This window comes from Ochotona curzoniae, unplaced genomic scaffold (assembly GCF_017591425.1).
Source record: "Ochotona curzoniae isolate NIBS_2020 unplaced genomic scaffold, NIBS_Ocur_1.0 contig_2404, whole genome shotgun sequence".
Lineage (NCBI taxonomy): Eukaryota > Metazoa > Chordata > Mammalia > Lagomorpha > Ochotonidae > Ochotona > Ochotona curzoniae.
This window is the reverse complement of record NW_024465451.1, coordinates 8,706,788-8,719,230: the sequence shown is the minus strand read 5'-3', so window position 1 is coordinate 8,719,230 and position 12,443 is coordinate 8,706,788.

The window sequence follows — 12,443 nt, the reverse complement described above, 5'->3', positions numbered from 1 at the left end:
TAAACACATCAGAGGGATCCGTGATCCAAAGCAATGGGAAGCCTTTCTGTAACTATTCATACATGTGGAGTAAGGACCAAGAAGGCTGGGAACTGCCTCAGCACAGCGCTGGAGGTTTTCTGGAATAGTCCAAGGTGCAGACGCCCCTGTAACAGCCCTTAGGCTAAATCATTGTGCTTCTGTACTCCAGTTACAGAACAGGGCCTAATGCCTCAGTCCCATTTTCCCCCTCCACTTTGTAAGAATTTAATTATCTGAAAGACAAAGCTATAGAGTCGAAGAAGGAGGAAGAAATGGAAGAGGTCTTCAATCAGGTGATTCACTTCGCAAATGGCTGCATCTGTGGGGCAGGGCTGAGATCAGGACCAAGGAGTTTCATCTGGTCTCCCTCATGGGTATAGGGGCCTGAAGGTTTGGGTCATTTTCTGCTGTTTTCCCTGGCGCACGAACAGGGAGCTGAAGTGAGGCAGCCGGGACTCCCAACTGTTGCCCATATGGTTTAACCCACCACACCACAGCGCTGATAACGCACGCCCACGTTTTGTCCATTCAGTTTCTCCAGATTCTTTAGAGATCATAACAGGTAAGATTTTTTTTTTTTTTTTTGAAAAGCAGATTTCGGAGAGAAGGGACAAAAAAAGATCTTTCATCTGCTGATTCACCCCCCAAATTCACAATGGTTAGAGCTAGGAACTTCTTACCAGTCTTCCACCTTGGTACAAAGGACCCAGGAACTTGAGCCATTCTCTGGTGCTTCCCAGGCTATAAGTGAAGAGCTAGCTGGGTGGGAAGTGGAGCAGCCACCTGAACTTGAACCAGCCGCAATGGGATGCTGGTGCCGCAGGGGCAAGCCTAGCTTACTGTGCTACACTGCCAGCCACAAAGTCATGTGTTTTGGCATATATTTATTTATTTATTTTAAAAATTTATTTATTTTTATTGGAAAGTCAGATATACAGAGAGGAGGAGAGACAGGAAAAATCTTCTGTGCAATGATCCACTTCCCAAGCGGCCGCAATGCCTGGAGCTGAGCTGATCCAAAGCCAGGAGCCCAGATCCTCTTTCAGGTCTCCCACACGTGTGCAGGGTACCAAGGCTTTGGGGGCTGTCCTCAACTGCTTTCCCAGACAACAAGCAGGGAGCTAGATGGGAAGCAGGGCTGCTGGAATTAGAACCAGTGCTCATATGGGATTCCAGTGCTTGCAAGGTAAGGACTTCAGCCGCTACGCCACTGTGCCAGGCCCTGGCATTTATTTTTATAAAATAGCAGAAATAATTCTAAACTGACTAAACATACCAAGTGTTAAGTTTTTCTCATCCTTTGTGTACAAGACCCTAAAGGAGATTTATAATAGGCGGAAAGACTCAAGGTAGAATATTAGATGCCATTGCTGTAGAGTAGCAAACTAGGCTTCTGCCTGTGGTGCCAGCTGCTCCACTTCTGATCCAGCTTCCTGCCTGGGAAAGCTGCGGAGGGTGTCCCGAGTGCTTGAGCTCCTGTGCTCACAAGGGAAACCCAGATGAAGCGCCTGGCTCCTGGCTTCAGATTGGTTCAGTTCTGGCTATTGCAGCCTTTTGGGGGAGTGGAACAAAAGATTCTCTCTCTCTCTGTAACTCTGTCTTTCTAATAAAAGTAGACAAATCATGAACAACAAAAAAGCATTAAGGCAAATGAAAAAGTAGATGACAATTATCCTGGAACTAAACATGCTGTGTCTATATTTGAAATTTGGCTCTGAGCTTCCTGGGTTGCCAGGGCAAAATGGGAAAAATCCATATTGAATAGATTTAGCCATCTGAAAGCATCATGGCATCAGAGGAGATGGACCATAAATCTTGTTTTGTTTTATTTTCTGTTTCACTCAGGCTGCAGGTACTTTCTCATGTGACTTTCTTACGAAGCAATAAAGGATCTAGTGAAGCAGCCAACAGGATCTGGCGTAAAATCCATATGGATTTTTTTTCCACTTATTTTCTTTTTATTCTCCTGGTCTGTTGTGGGGGCTGGGAGGGGGACTGCTCCTTGCTGGCCACTACATCAGCATCCAGGGAGAGGGGACAGTCATTTGATGATGCCTTAGAGACACCCATGTGGGAAAGATTGTTCTGGAGAGGTTCTCTGAGTGTTTTTCACAGTTCTCTTCTTAATTTTAAAAAAGATCTATTTATTTTTATTGAAATGACAAATTTATACAGAGGAGAGACAGGAAGATCTTCCATGCACTGGTTCACTCCCCAAATGGTCACAACAGCAAGCCAGAGCTGATCTGAAGCCAGGAGCGTCTTCCAAATCTCCCGTGCTTTGGGCCGTCCTCCACTGCTTTCCTAGGCCATAAGCAGGGAGCTGGATGGGAGGTGAAGCGTGCTGTCCACAGCACAGGCGCCAGTAACTGAGGAAGCACAGTCCCAATAAACACACTGCAAGGTTAGAGCGCACATATTGCGATTTTCTCTGTGCCTTTGGTTTGAGTCCAACTATCTAGTTAGGGAGTTCCCCAAGAAACCTTGCCTGGGTGACGTAAGACTTGATTCTTGTGTGTGCCAGCTAGTGCAGAATCAGGTTCGGTCTTTCAGCCACACGAGCCAACCACCTACAGGTAGATGCAGCTGCCCGGTCAGTTGTGCCCCCAGTCCCATCTTTCAAGGGAGCTGATGGATAGATATACTGCAACCCAGCCCAGACCAGCTCATCACAGGCCTGGTCTTCATGCACACTAACAGGTAATGTGGTCTAGTCGGGGCAACTCCCAATAACCCCTACCAGGCCTGCACCCAGCCTTGGTTTTTGTGTGTGCTGGCATGTGTTGTGGCACTGTCCTACATCCCGTTTAGCACTCATGTACACCCATGGGTGCTGCAGCTTAGCTAAGCCTGGCCTGCCGCAGCACGCAGGTCGCAGGTATGCTTTTGGGTACTGCTGCCTCGACCAGCCTGGCCCGCCCCCAGACCCAGCCCAAATGGTGACTTTCAGGTGCTGCAGCCATGCCCAGATTAGTCTGTCCTCAGTTCCAGCTCTCACATTTACCAGTGGAAGTACCAGCCAAGCAGTAGAATCCCCAGAGCTACCTTACCAGGCCTGCCCCAGCCCTGGGTCTTGCATGTGCCAGAGGGTGCTGTAGCCCAGGCTGAGATGACATGCCCTCTGTCTCATCATCCAGCAGCAGGTGCTGCAGTCTACCTGAGTCTGGCCTACTCCCAGTCCCAGCCCTTGTATGAACTGGCAGATGTTATAGTCCAATCTGGCTGAATATTTTTTATGTCATAAAAACAAAAGATAAAAAGAACAGCCTAATGATGGTTATTTTTTTTTAAGGGACTTATCTAATATGGTCCGAACAAAATTGCTCACTTTTGGTATAAACATGTCTGAGGATAGAGGATTCGAAAAGTAAATCCCTTGGGTAGATATTTTATTTTATTCTTATTTTTTTGGATTTATTTACTTTTATTTGAACTGCAGATTTTACAGAGGAATAAGGAGGGATGGGGACGAAGGCCTACCATCCACTGTTTACTTTCACAAATGGCAGCAATGGCTACAGCTGAACTGATGCAAAGCTGGGATTTTGTAGCTTCTTTTGGGTCTCCCATGCAGGTGCAGGGTCCCAAGGACTTGAGCCATTCTCTGCTGCTTTCCCAGGCCATAAGCAGGGAACTGGATCAGAAGTGAAGCAGCCAGGACACAAACTGACACCCATATGTGATGCTGACATCACAGGGTTGAGGATTGGCCTGTTGTGCTACCACACCAGCCCTGGGTAATCATATTAAATAGCACTTCTTTTAGCAAGGGTATTGTAAAGTGCTTTGATAGTCACCTTCTTCCCTGTGATCCTTTAGCACTTTGAGTGTGCCTTGTAATATCCGTGTTTTAAAAGAGGAAGTTGTAATTTATTTATATAGGACTGTGCTTCAAAACTATAAATTCCTTGAGAATAATAACCAGGCCCTGTTCGTCTGTGTTTCCCCATCCCATCGTGTTTGAATATAGTAGGGGTAGGCACAAAATAAATATTGGTAGAGTGAATATATGGCAGTTGTTCTGTCTTTAAAAGCTGACAGTCCACATTGCTGAATGAGGGTGGATTCAGATGATTCAGAAACCAAACAAGTAGGTGGTGTATCCTAGTTCATGTTGCAGGTGGCAGTGGCTCAAGCAGAGTGATGTCCTTGAGGGAGACAGATAGGTTGCTTTAAAAAGACCATTTGGTGTGGTTTCATCTTATGAGGTCCCGTAGTCTAGGTCTCTCTTGTGTTGTGTATCCAGATATTCCATGTGTTCATTACTGAGTATCTTCTGTGCGCTAGGCCTTGTGCTACCATGCTGTCCTGGCTGAGGACAGATGAAAAGCAGCTGGCTGTCTCACTTCCTAGGACATCTACTCCTTTAGGGGATGACAGACATTGTTCAAATAATCACAAGCTAATTGCAATCTTGCAAGTACTAAAGAGGAAAGGGGCCAGAGGTGATGAGTGTGTACAAATGGAGGTTTTAACTTGGCTTGGGGAATGGTGAAGAGCCGTCGAATCAACAGGTGTTAACTAGGCAAAGAGAGGGTGGGGACCTCTAGGAGAGGGGGCAGCTTACACAAGCATAAGGATAAGTCATCACAGTGCCAGGTTTGAACACCTAGCTCTGCTTTTGACTCCAACTTCCTGCTAATGTACATCCCGAGAGGCAGCAGTGTGGAAGACCTGGAGGAAGTTCCTGGCTCCTGGCTTCAGATCAGCACAGCACCAGTTGTTGCAGTCACTTGGGGAGTGAATCATTGGACGGAAGATCTTCCTCTTTGTCTCTGCTCCTCTCTGTATACCTGACTTTGGGATAAAAATAAATCTTTTTTTAAAAAGATGAAAGAACTGAAACTTAAAAAGAAACCTACTTTGGTGAAAAAACTTCAAATCCTTGCATAGTTTTTTAAAAACGCTTTTGTTTTTAATTTGAAAGGCAGAGTTAGAGAGAAAAGTAGTGATAGAGAGAATGGTATGTTTCATTTGCTAGTTCACTGTCAAAGCAGCTGCAACAGCCAAGTTGGGCTGGTCCAAAGCCGGGATTCAGGAGCTGCTTCCAGTTCTCCGATGTGGTGTGGCGGCCCAAGCAGTTGGGCCATCTTCACTACTTTCCCAGGTCATTAGCAGGGATCTGGATTAGAAGTAGAGCTGCTGAGACTGTGCTGCGATGCTGACTTCACAGAGGCTTATTCTGGTATGCTACAGCACCAATCCCAGAAGTTTTCTTCTGATGCACATTTATTTCCTCAAATATTTTGGCACATCCTCATCTCCGTACCCATATAATGTTGATAGATTCTTTGGAAATACATAATATGAAGGTTAAAATAAGAATAACTGAACTGGAAGTCATTTGAAAAATGACCTCAGAGTACCAAATCATCTGTACAAAACTCAAACTGAGGTAGGAGAGAAGCAAGAGAAAGTTCGTATTGGAGGAAATGGGGATATGAAATTATTCTGAATATCCTATCAAGGAAAAATAAGGAAGAAGTGGGGGAAATAGGACTCTTTAGTGAAATTTGTTCTTTTTTTATATAGTATTAAAAAAAAGGTGTGTGAGCACAGGGAACAGAAAAGGAACCATAACTAAAATGGAGAAGTGTCGTAGAAATTAAAAAAAGATTACAAGGAAAAGGGGATGGGGCAGTGTTCAGCCTAGCAGTGATGGAGCCATCTCTCCCATCTCAGAGCCGTTGAATTTAAGTCCTGCCTCCAGCTACCTGCCAATTCAGCCCCTGGGAGGCAGCAATAATGGCTCAAGTAATTGCCTTCCTGCCACCCACAGGGGAGATGTGGATTAAGTTTGTGGTGCCAGCTTCAGTTCCAGCCTGAAGCCACTGGAAAGCCCTGTCCTGACAGCTGAGAGCTGTCTGCTCCTTCTTTCAAGTAAACGGTTGTTTGAAGGAACAGGCATCTGGTGTAGAGCTTACCGTGTAGCTCAGGTTGCCCTCATCCATGTCGGAGTGTCTGGGTTCGCGTCCCGGCTCTGCTTCGGACTCCGTCCACTGGACAGCAGCTGGTAAGCACACACATCCTTGAGTCCTTGTAAACCCTACGAGAGACCTGCATTTGAGTCCCAGGCTCTTGCCTTTGGCCTTGTCCTACGTCAGCTGTGACAGGGGTCTGTCAGGTCTCTGCTCACCTTCTGCCCTTCAAATTAATGAAATAAATATAATTTTAAGGCAGAAAATGAAAGAAGAAGAGAGAAGCTGGCCAGCTGGGGAGTGAACCAGCCAATGGACGATCTCTGCTTCTCCTTCCCTCTCTCTGTAACTTTGCCTTTCAAGTAAATAAATAAATCTTTAAGAAAAGAAAGCAAAAAAGAATCAGCTGGCAGGCTTCAAACATAAAGACAAAATAAGAAAATAAAGTGGCTATTGCCTGGTTTTATAGTTTATGCGATGTATATGTATTGAAATACTGAGTTATAGCCCATAAAGGTGTATAAATATACATACTAATAAAACAAATTTTAAATAAAATAATTCAAGGGAAACTAGTCATTTGTGGAGCCTACTGTCTATCACATGGGAAAGCATTCCTTTTCTTTTCATAAACACATGAATCGCGTATGCTAAGGTCACAAAGAAAACATGCAATGTTTTATAAAAAGTAACTTTACAAGATACATGCTGTGATCATAATCTTAAAAAAATCAAGATAATAATAAAAAGATGACAAGAAACCCTTGAAACACATGAAATTAATGAATGTATCTCTAGATAACATTTAGATGAAAGCGGGCACAAAAATTGAGAATCTAAAGTGTCTAAAAAGCAACAGTAAAGAGAATACTTTGGATTGAAACATGTAGAACAGAGAAAAAAACTATTTTCAGAGTAAATTTTATAGCCATAATGTTTTTATTATTCAAAACAACATTTGAAAAGAATACTTAAAACTCACTGTTAGAAGTTAAAGAATAAAATTAAGGGCCCAGTGTGGTGGCCTAGAGGCGGTTAAGGTCCTCGCCTTGAACACGCCAGGATCCCATATGGGCGCCGGTTCTAATCCCGGCAGCCCCCACTTCCCATCCAGCTCCCTGCTTGTGGTCTGGGAATGCAGTTGAGGACGGCCCAAAGCTTTGGGACCCTGCACCCGCGTGGGAGACCTGGAGGAAGTTCCTGGCTTCAGATAGGCTCAGCTCTAGCCATTGCGGCCGCTTGTGGGGTGAATCATTGAATGGAAGATCTTCTTCTCTGTCTCTCCTCCTCTCTGTATATCTGCCTTTCCAATAAAAATAATAAATAAATCTTTAAAAAAAGAAGTTAAAGAATAAATTAAATGAAACCAAGAGGTTGTTAACAAAGATAAAATAAAATGCACAAAATTAGAAAAAATGCATCAATCTGAAAGCCATGCACATTTTTTAAAGTCTATTTTTTTTTTAAAGATAAATTTGTTTTTATTAGAAAGGCAGATTTTACAGAGGAAAGAGATAGTGAAGGTCTACCATTCATTGGTTCACTCCTCAAATGGCTGTCATGGCCAGAACTGAGCTAATCTGAAGCTGGGAGCTTTTTCCAGGTCTCCTATGGGAGACTGCCCCTGATCTCTGCCTGCCTAGCCCACATGGCCTGTTCCCTGGGCAGGCGGCAAGGGCGATGCGCTGCACCCCAGTCTCTCTTCCCTACTCTGCTAGGACTTCCTTTGTAAACAACTCTAGGAAGTCAAATGTTGCATTCATTCTGCTTTTCAGCAGGTAAGATGCAATTTCCTGTGCTTGCTGACCTTTAACTTCATTAGAGGGTCCAGAGAGATAGATACTTCTGTTAGCTAGTCACAACGTTGTTGTTATCTGGAAGTACTGTTGCCACCACCCTTCTGCCTGCCTGCTTCTCCTATATAAGCTTGTGACTTAAATAAATGAACATCCTTCACCACCAGTTTGTCTCCAGTGTTTCTGTTTCCAAGTAGAGCACTGTTGCCTCAATCCTTGGTGGTCTTGGGGCCTGCTGGAAAAAGACCCCCCAAGAGTCTCCTATGTGGTATAGAGTCCCAAGTACTTGAACCATCCTCTATTGCTTTTTCCAGGCCATAAACAAGGAGTTGGATCAGAAGTGGAGCAATGAGCACATGAACTGGCATCCATATAGGATGCTGGTACCACAGGATGAAAGATTAGCCTTTTGTATCGTTGTGCCAGCTTCTTGTTTTTTTTTTTTTTTTTTTTTTTTAAGATTTATTTACTTATTGGAAAGTCAGATATACAGAGAGGAGGAGAGACAGAGAGGAAGATCTTCCGTCCGGTGATTCACTCCCCAAGTAATCGCAACGGCCAATGCTATGCCAATCCGAAGCCAGGAACCAGGAACTTCTTCCGGGTATCCCACACAGGGGCAGGGTCTCAAAGCTTTGGGCTGTCCTTGACTGCTTTCCCAAGCCACAAGCAGGGAGCTGGATGGGAAGTGGAGCTGCTGGGATTAGAACCAGTGCCCATATGGGATCCTGGCGTGTTCAAGGCGAGGACTTTAGCTGCTAGGCCATGCCGCCAGGCCTGTGCCAGCTTCTTAAAGCTATATATTTTTGAGAAGGGCAATAAACTAGATGAGCTCCCTAAACATCTCACCAAGAAAGGAAGACAAAAAGTTTAATCTTAGAAGTGAGAAAAAAAATTATAGCTACAGGAGAGATGACAGGATTAGATGGCACTTCGAGGGCTGGGTGGGATGGCCTACCTAGCTAATCCTCCACCTCCAAGTATCGCATCTCATAAGTGCACCAGTTTGTGTCTCAGCTTCCCATCCAGCTCCCTGCCTGTCGCCTGGGAAAGCAGTTGAGGATGACCCAAAGCCTTAGGACCCTGCACCTACTTGGGAGACCTGGGGGAAGTTCCTGGCTCCTGGCTTCGGAGCACCTCAGCTCCAGCCATTGTGGCCATTTTGGGGATGGGAGATCTTTCTGTCTCTCCTTCTCTCAGTGAATCTGTCTTTCTACTAAAAAATATCTTCAAATTAAAAAATAAAAATATGTCCTTTCAGCTACAAATCCACCTTCATGGGAGACATTCTGTAAAAGAAAAGGACTGGGCTGCATCTATGAGGATGTTCATTGCGGCACCATTTGCAGTGGTTAAACACTAACATTAAAGAGAATTTCATCATCCAAGTTATGACTGAATGAATTATAATAGACTTAATGTAGCTTTAAAAAGAATGAGGGGTAGGCGGTCATTAGGACGCAAAGCAATGAAGCTGTTGTTTGGGCTGCCCGCAGCTCTTATTGGAGTGTTTGGTTGGAGTTCCAGCTCCTCTGTGCTTCTGACCCAGTTTCCTGCTAATGCTCCTTGGATGCAGCAGATAATGGAGAGCAGCTTGAGTTTCTACCATCCACATGGGAAACCTGGATGTTTCTAGCCCCAGATTTCTGCATGACCTACTCCTGCCTGTTGCAGGCATTATGGGAATGAACCAGAAAATGAAATATTTGTGTGCGTGCATGTCTCTTTCCCTCGCTCTATTACTCTACCAAATAAAAAAATAAACACCTATGAAATAAATAAATAAGTAAATAAATCTTTTGAAAAAGGGAGCAGCTGGGCTTTGGAAACAGTATGTGGGATGCCTGCATTCCATCCTGGATTGCCCAGGGTTGACTTTTGCTTCTGCTTTCAATTTCAAGCTCGCTACTAATGCACACCCTGGAAGGCAGCAGATAAACAGCTCAGGCATCTGGGGCCCTGGCACCTGGCTTCAGCTTGGCCCAGTCCTGGCTGTTGTGGGCATCCAGGCAGTGTAACAGAGGATGGAAACCTCTTTTTGTCTCTTCCGGGATCCCAGAGGCTGGAAGGGGGTGGGGAGGAAGGAAGGAGTGGGGAGAGAAGGAATATCAAAGGGATACACATGTACATGGTGGGAGTTGAAAAGAGAAAACCAAGGAATGGAGAACTCATGTGATTATGGAAGACTTAGCATTAGTAAGGAGTAAGGTCAGGATTAAAGACGTCTGACAAGAGGTGGCAGTTCCTCATCCCTGAGTGCTGGGACGTGTGGAAAGTCATGAGTGGTTTCCCCCTTTCTCTCTCCCCTTCCCCCCAAAACAACAAGAAGAAATGGCAAATTTGGAAGCAATGAGTACACTCAATTTTCCCTAAACCTCGATCCTTCCCACCCTGATCCACCATGTAATTATTATAAAAAATAAAGTTTATTAAAAAAAAAAAAGTCTGGGTTCAGAGTCCATGAATTCAATCACTATACTTTGCCTCTTTTGAGAAAGTGAATGGAAAATTGGTCAAGAATAACAAGAACAGCATGCAACTAAATGCCGTGAAGGTCAAAGGTGCATAGAACAAAGGTGGAATAATGATTTAGTAACAATTGGTTGGGATATTTCCAACTCCTGTCACCTTCCTTATCACCCACAATTATGTCTGCTAAGGCAAGCTGGGGGACTTCCCTCCCTGGTACTCAACATGATGTGGACCTGGCTCTTCTCAGGCCACCAGAGGTCACTCCATCTTCCTTTGGTGGAGGATTGGCTGCAGGTAACACAGTGCCTTGGAGCTGCCTTCCCTTCCTGGCTTGTTCCTGTGCCAGCACAGCTCTGACTCCACTGCAGCTGGTGCAGCCAGTATCGGAGATGGAGACGAGGAGGTCCTTCTGTTCACTGCTAAACCGCAGAGGCACATGGTTCAAACACAGAGGCGGGCTCAAATATCAGCTAGGTTATGGACTACTTTGGATTTTTTAAAAAAGATGTATTTATGTTTTTGAAATGCAAAGTTAGAGTTACACAGAGAGAAAGCAGGAGAGACAGAGGGAAAGAACCTCCAGTGGTCACAACCACAAGAGTGGTTCCAGGATGAAGCCACGAGCTCTCGGGTGCAGGAGCCCAAGCACCTGGCTTGTTTTCCATTGCTTTTCCAGGTGCAGGAAGTGGACTGGAAGTGGAGCAGCCACTTAAGCCACCAGCCCATAGTGCTGGCTCCCGTCGTGTGTTTCTTTGTAAGCTATTGTCTCAGTGTCCTCATTGTAAAACGAACCTGCAGAATGGATTGACTGTCAGAATTAACTGAGATAATAATAAGATTGAATGGGTTAGCAGAGCTAAATTCAGCACAAACTTAGGATGTTTACTCAAGTTCTGGTACTTATGATCAGCGAGTTTTTCTCCAATTTTCAGCTGATGGCTTTTCTTCTCACTGTTCACTGTGGGCTGCCAAGAAGGAAAGATGTGGGGCAGAGAACCGGTGCAGTGCTGGATTGGAAGCTGGAACTGGTGCTCATATGGGATGCTGCATTGCAGGTAATGGCTTAACCTGATGTGCCGCAACATCAGCCCCTAAATGAGTTTTTCATTTATGATATTTTCTACTTATTACCAATACAGTTTAAAAATTTTTAATTGGGTCCAGTGCGGTGGCCTAGAGGCTAAAGTCCTCGCCTTGAATGGGCTGGGTTCCCATATGGGCGCCAGTTCTAATCGCAGCAGTCCCACTTCCCATCCAGCTCTCTGATTGTGGCTTGGGAAGGCAGTCGAGGACGGCCCAAAGCCTTGGAACCCTGCACCCGTATGGGAGATCCAGTGCAGGTTCCAGGCTCCTGGCTTCGGATTGGCACAGCACCAGCTGTTGTGGTCACTTAGGGAGTGAATCATTGGATGGAATATCTTCCTCTCTGTCTCTCCTCTCTATATATCTGACTTTGCCATAAAAATAAATAAATCTTAATTTTTTTTTTTTAAATTGAGACCAGAGAGCAGACACAGAGAGGGAGAGGGCTACCATCCACTGGTTTACTCCTCAAATGCCTATAATAAGCAGAGGGCTGAAGCTGGGAGCTAGAAACTCCATCCAGGGCTCTTACAGCAGTATTTGGGTGGCAGCAACCCAAATACTTAAGAGTCCACACTAGCAGGAAGCTAGAATCAGGAGCTGGAGCTCCAGGGTGGATGTGGGCATGCTAGGCAGCATCTTAAAAGCTGGGATGAAAGCCTGCCATTTAGCTGCCTTGATGAGGATGCAACCCCATCTCAAGTCACTGATTCTATCTGTACTTACCACTACAGTACTAGAATGGATACAACTTGAGACAAGCCAAATAAAGGGATATAATGAAAAGAGGCCTTAGAAAATTTGGCACGAGAAGTCTCTACAACAGTCCTCTCCTTGGGGAATCAAAGTGCCTCATCCTCCTAGCACAGTAGTGTGTCAGCAGGAAGCTCCACCAAGCTTTAATGTCCGGAGTTCCTACTGAGCATTCATTGTGTAAGCTTGGCTGATGAGCCACTGGTTGGCTCTCAACCATCAATTGAATTCAATGTCTTTTCCCCTTCCTTCCTCAGAGATTAGGTTGATATTTTATTGGTGTAAATAGTACCTCCTTGTGATTTTGATTGGAATTTCTTTGATAACCAATGATGAATGATAGTGAGCATTTGTACAGGATCTTACTGGTTGTTTAGATATTTTCTTTGGAGAAAGAATT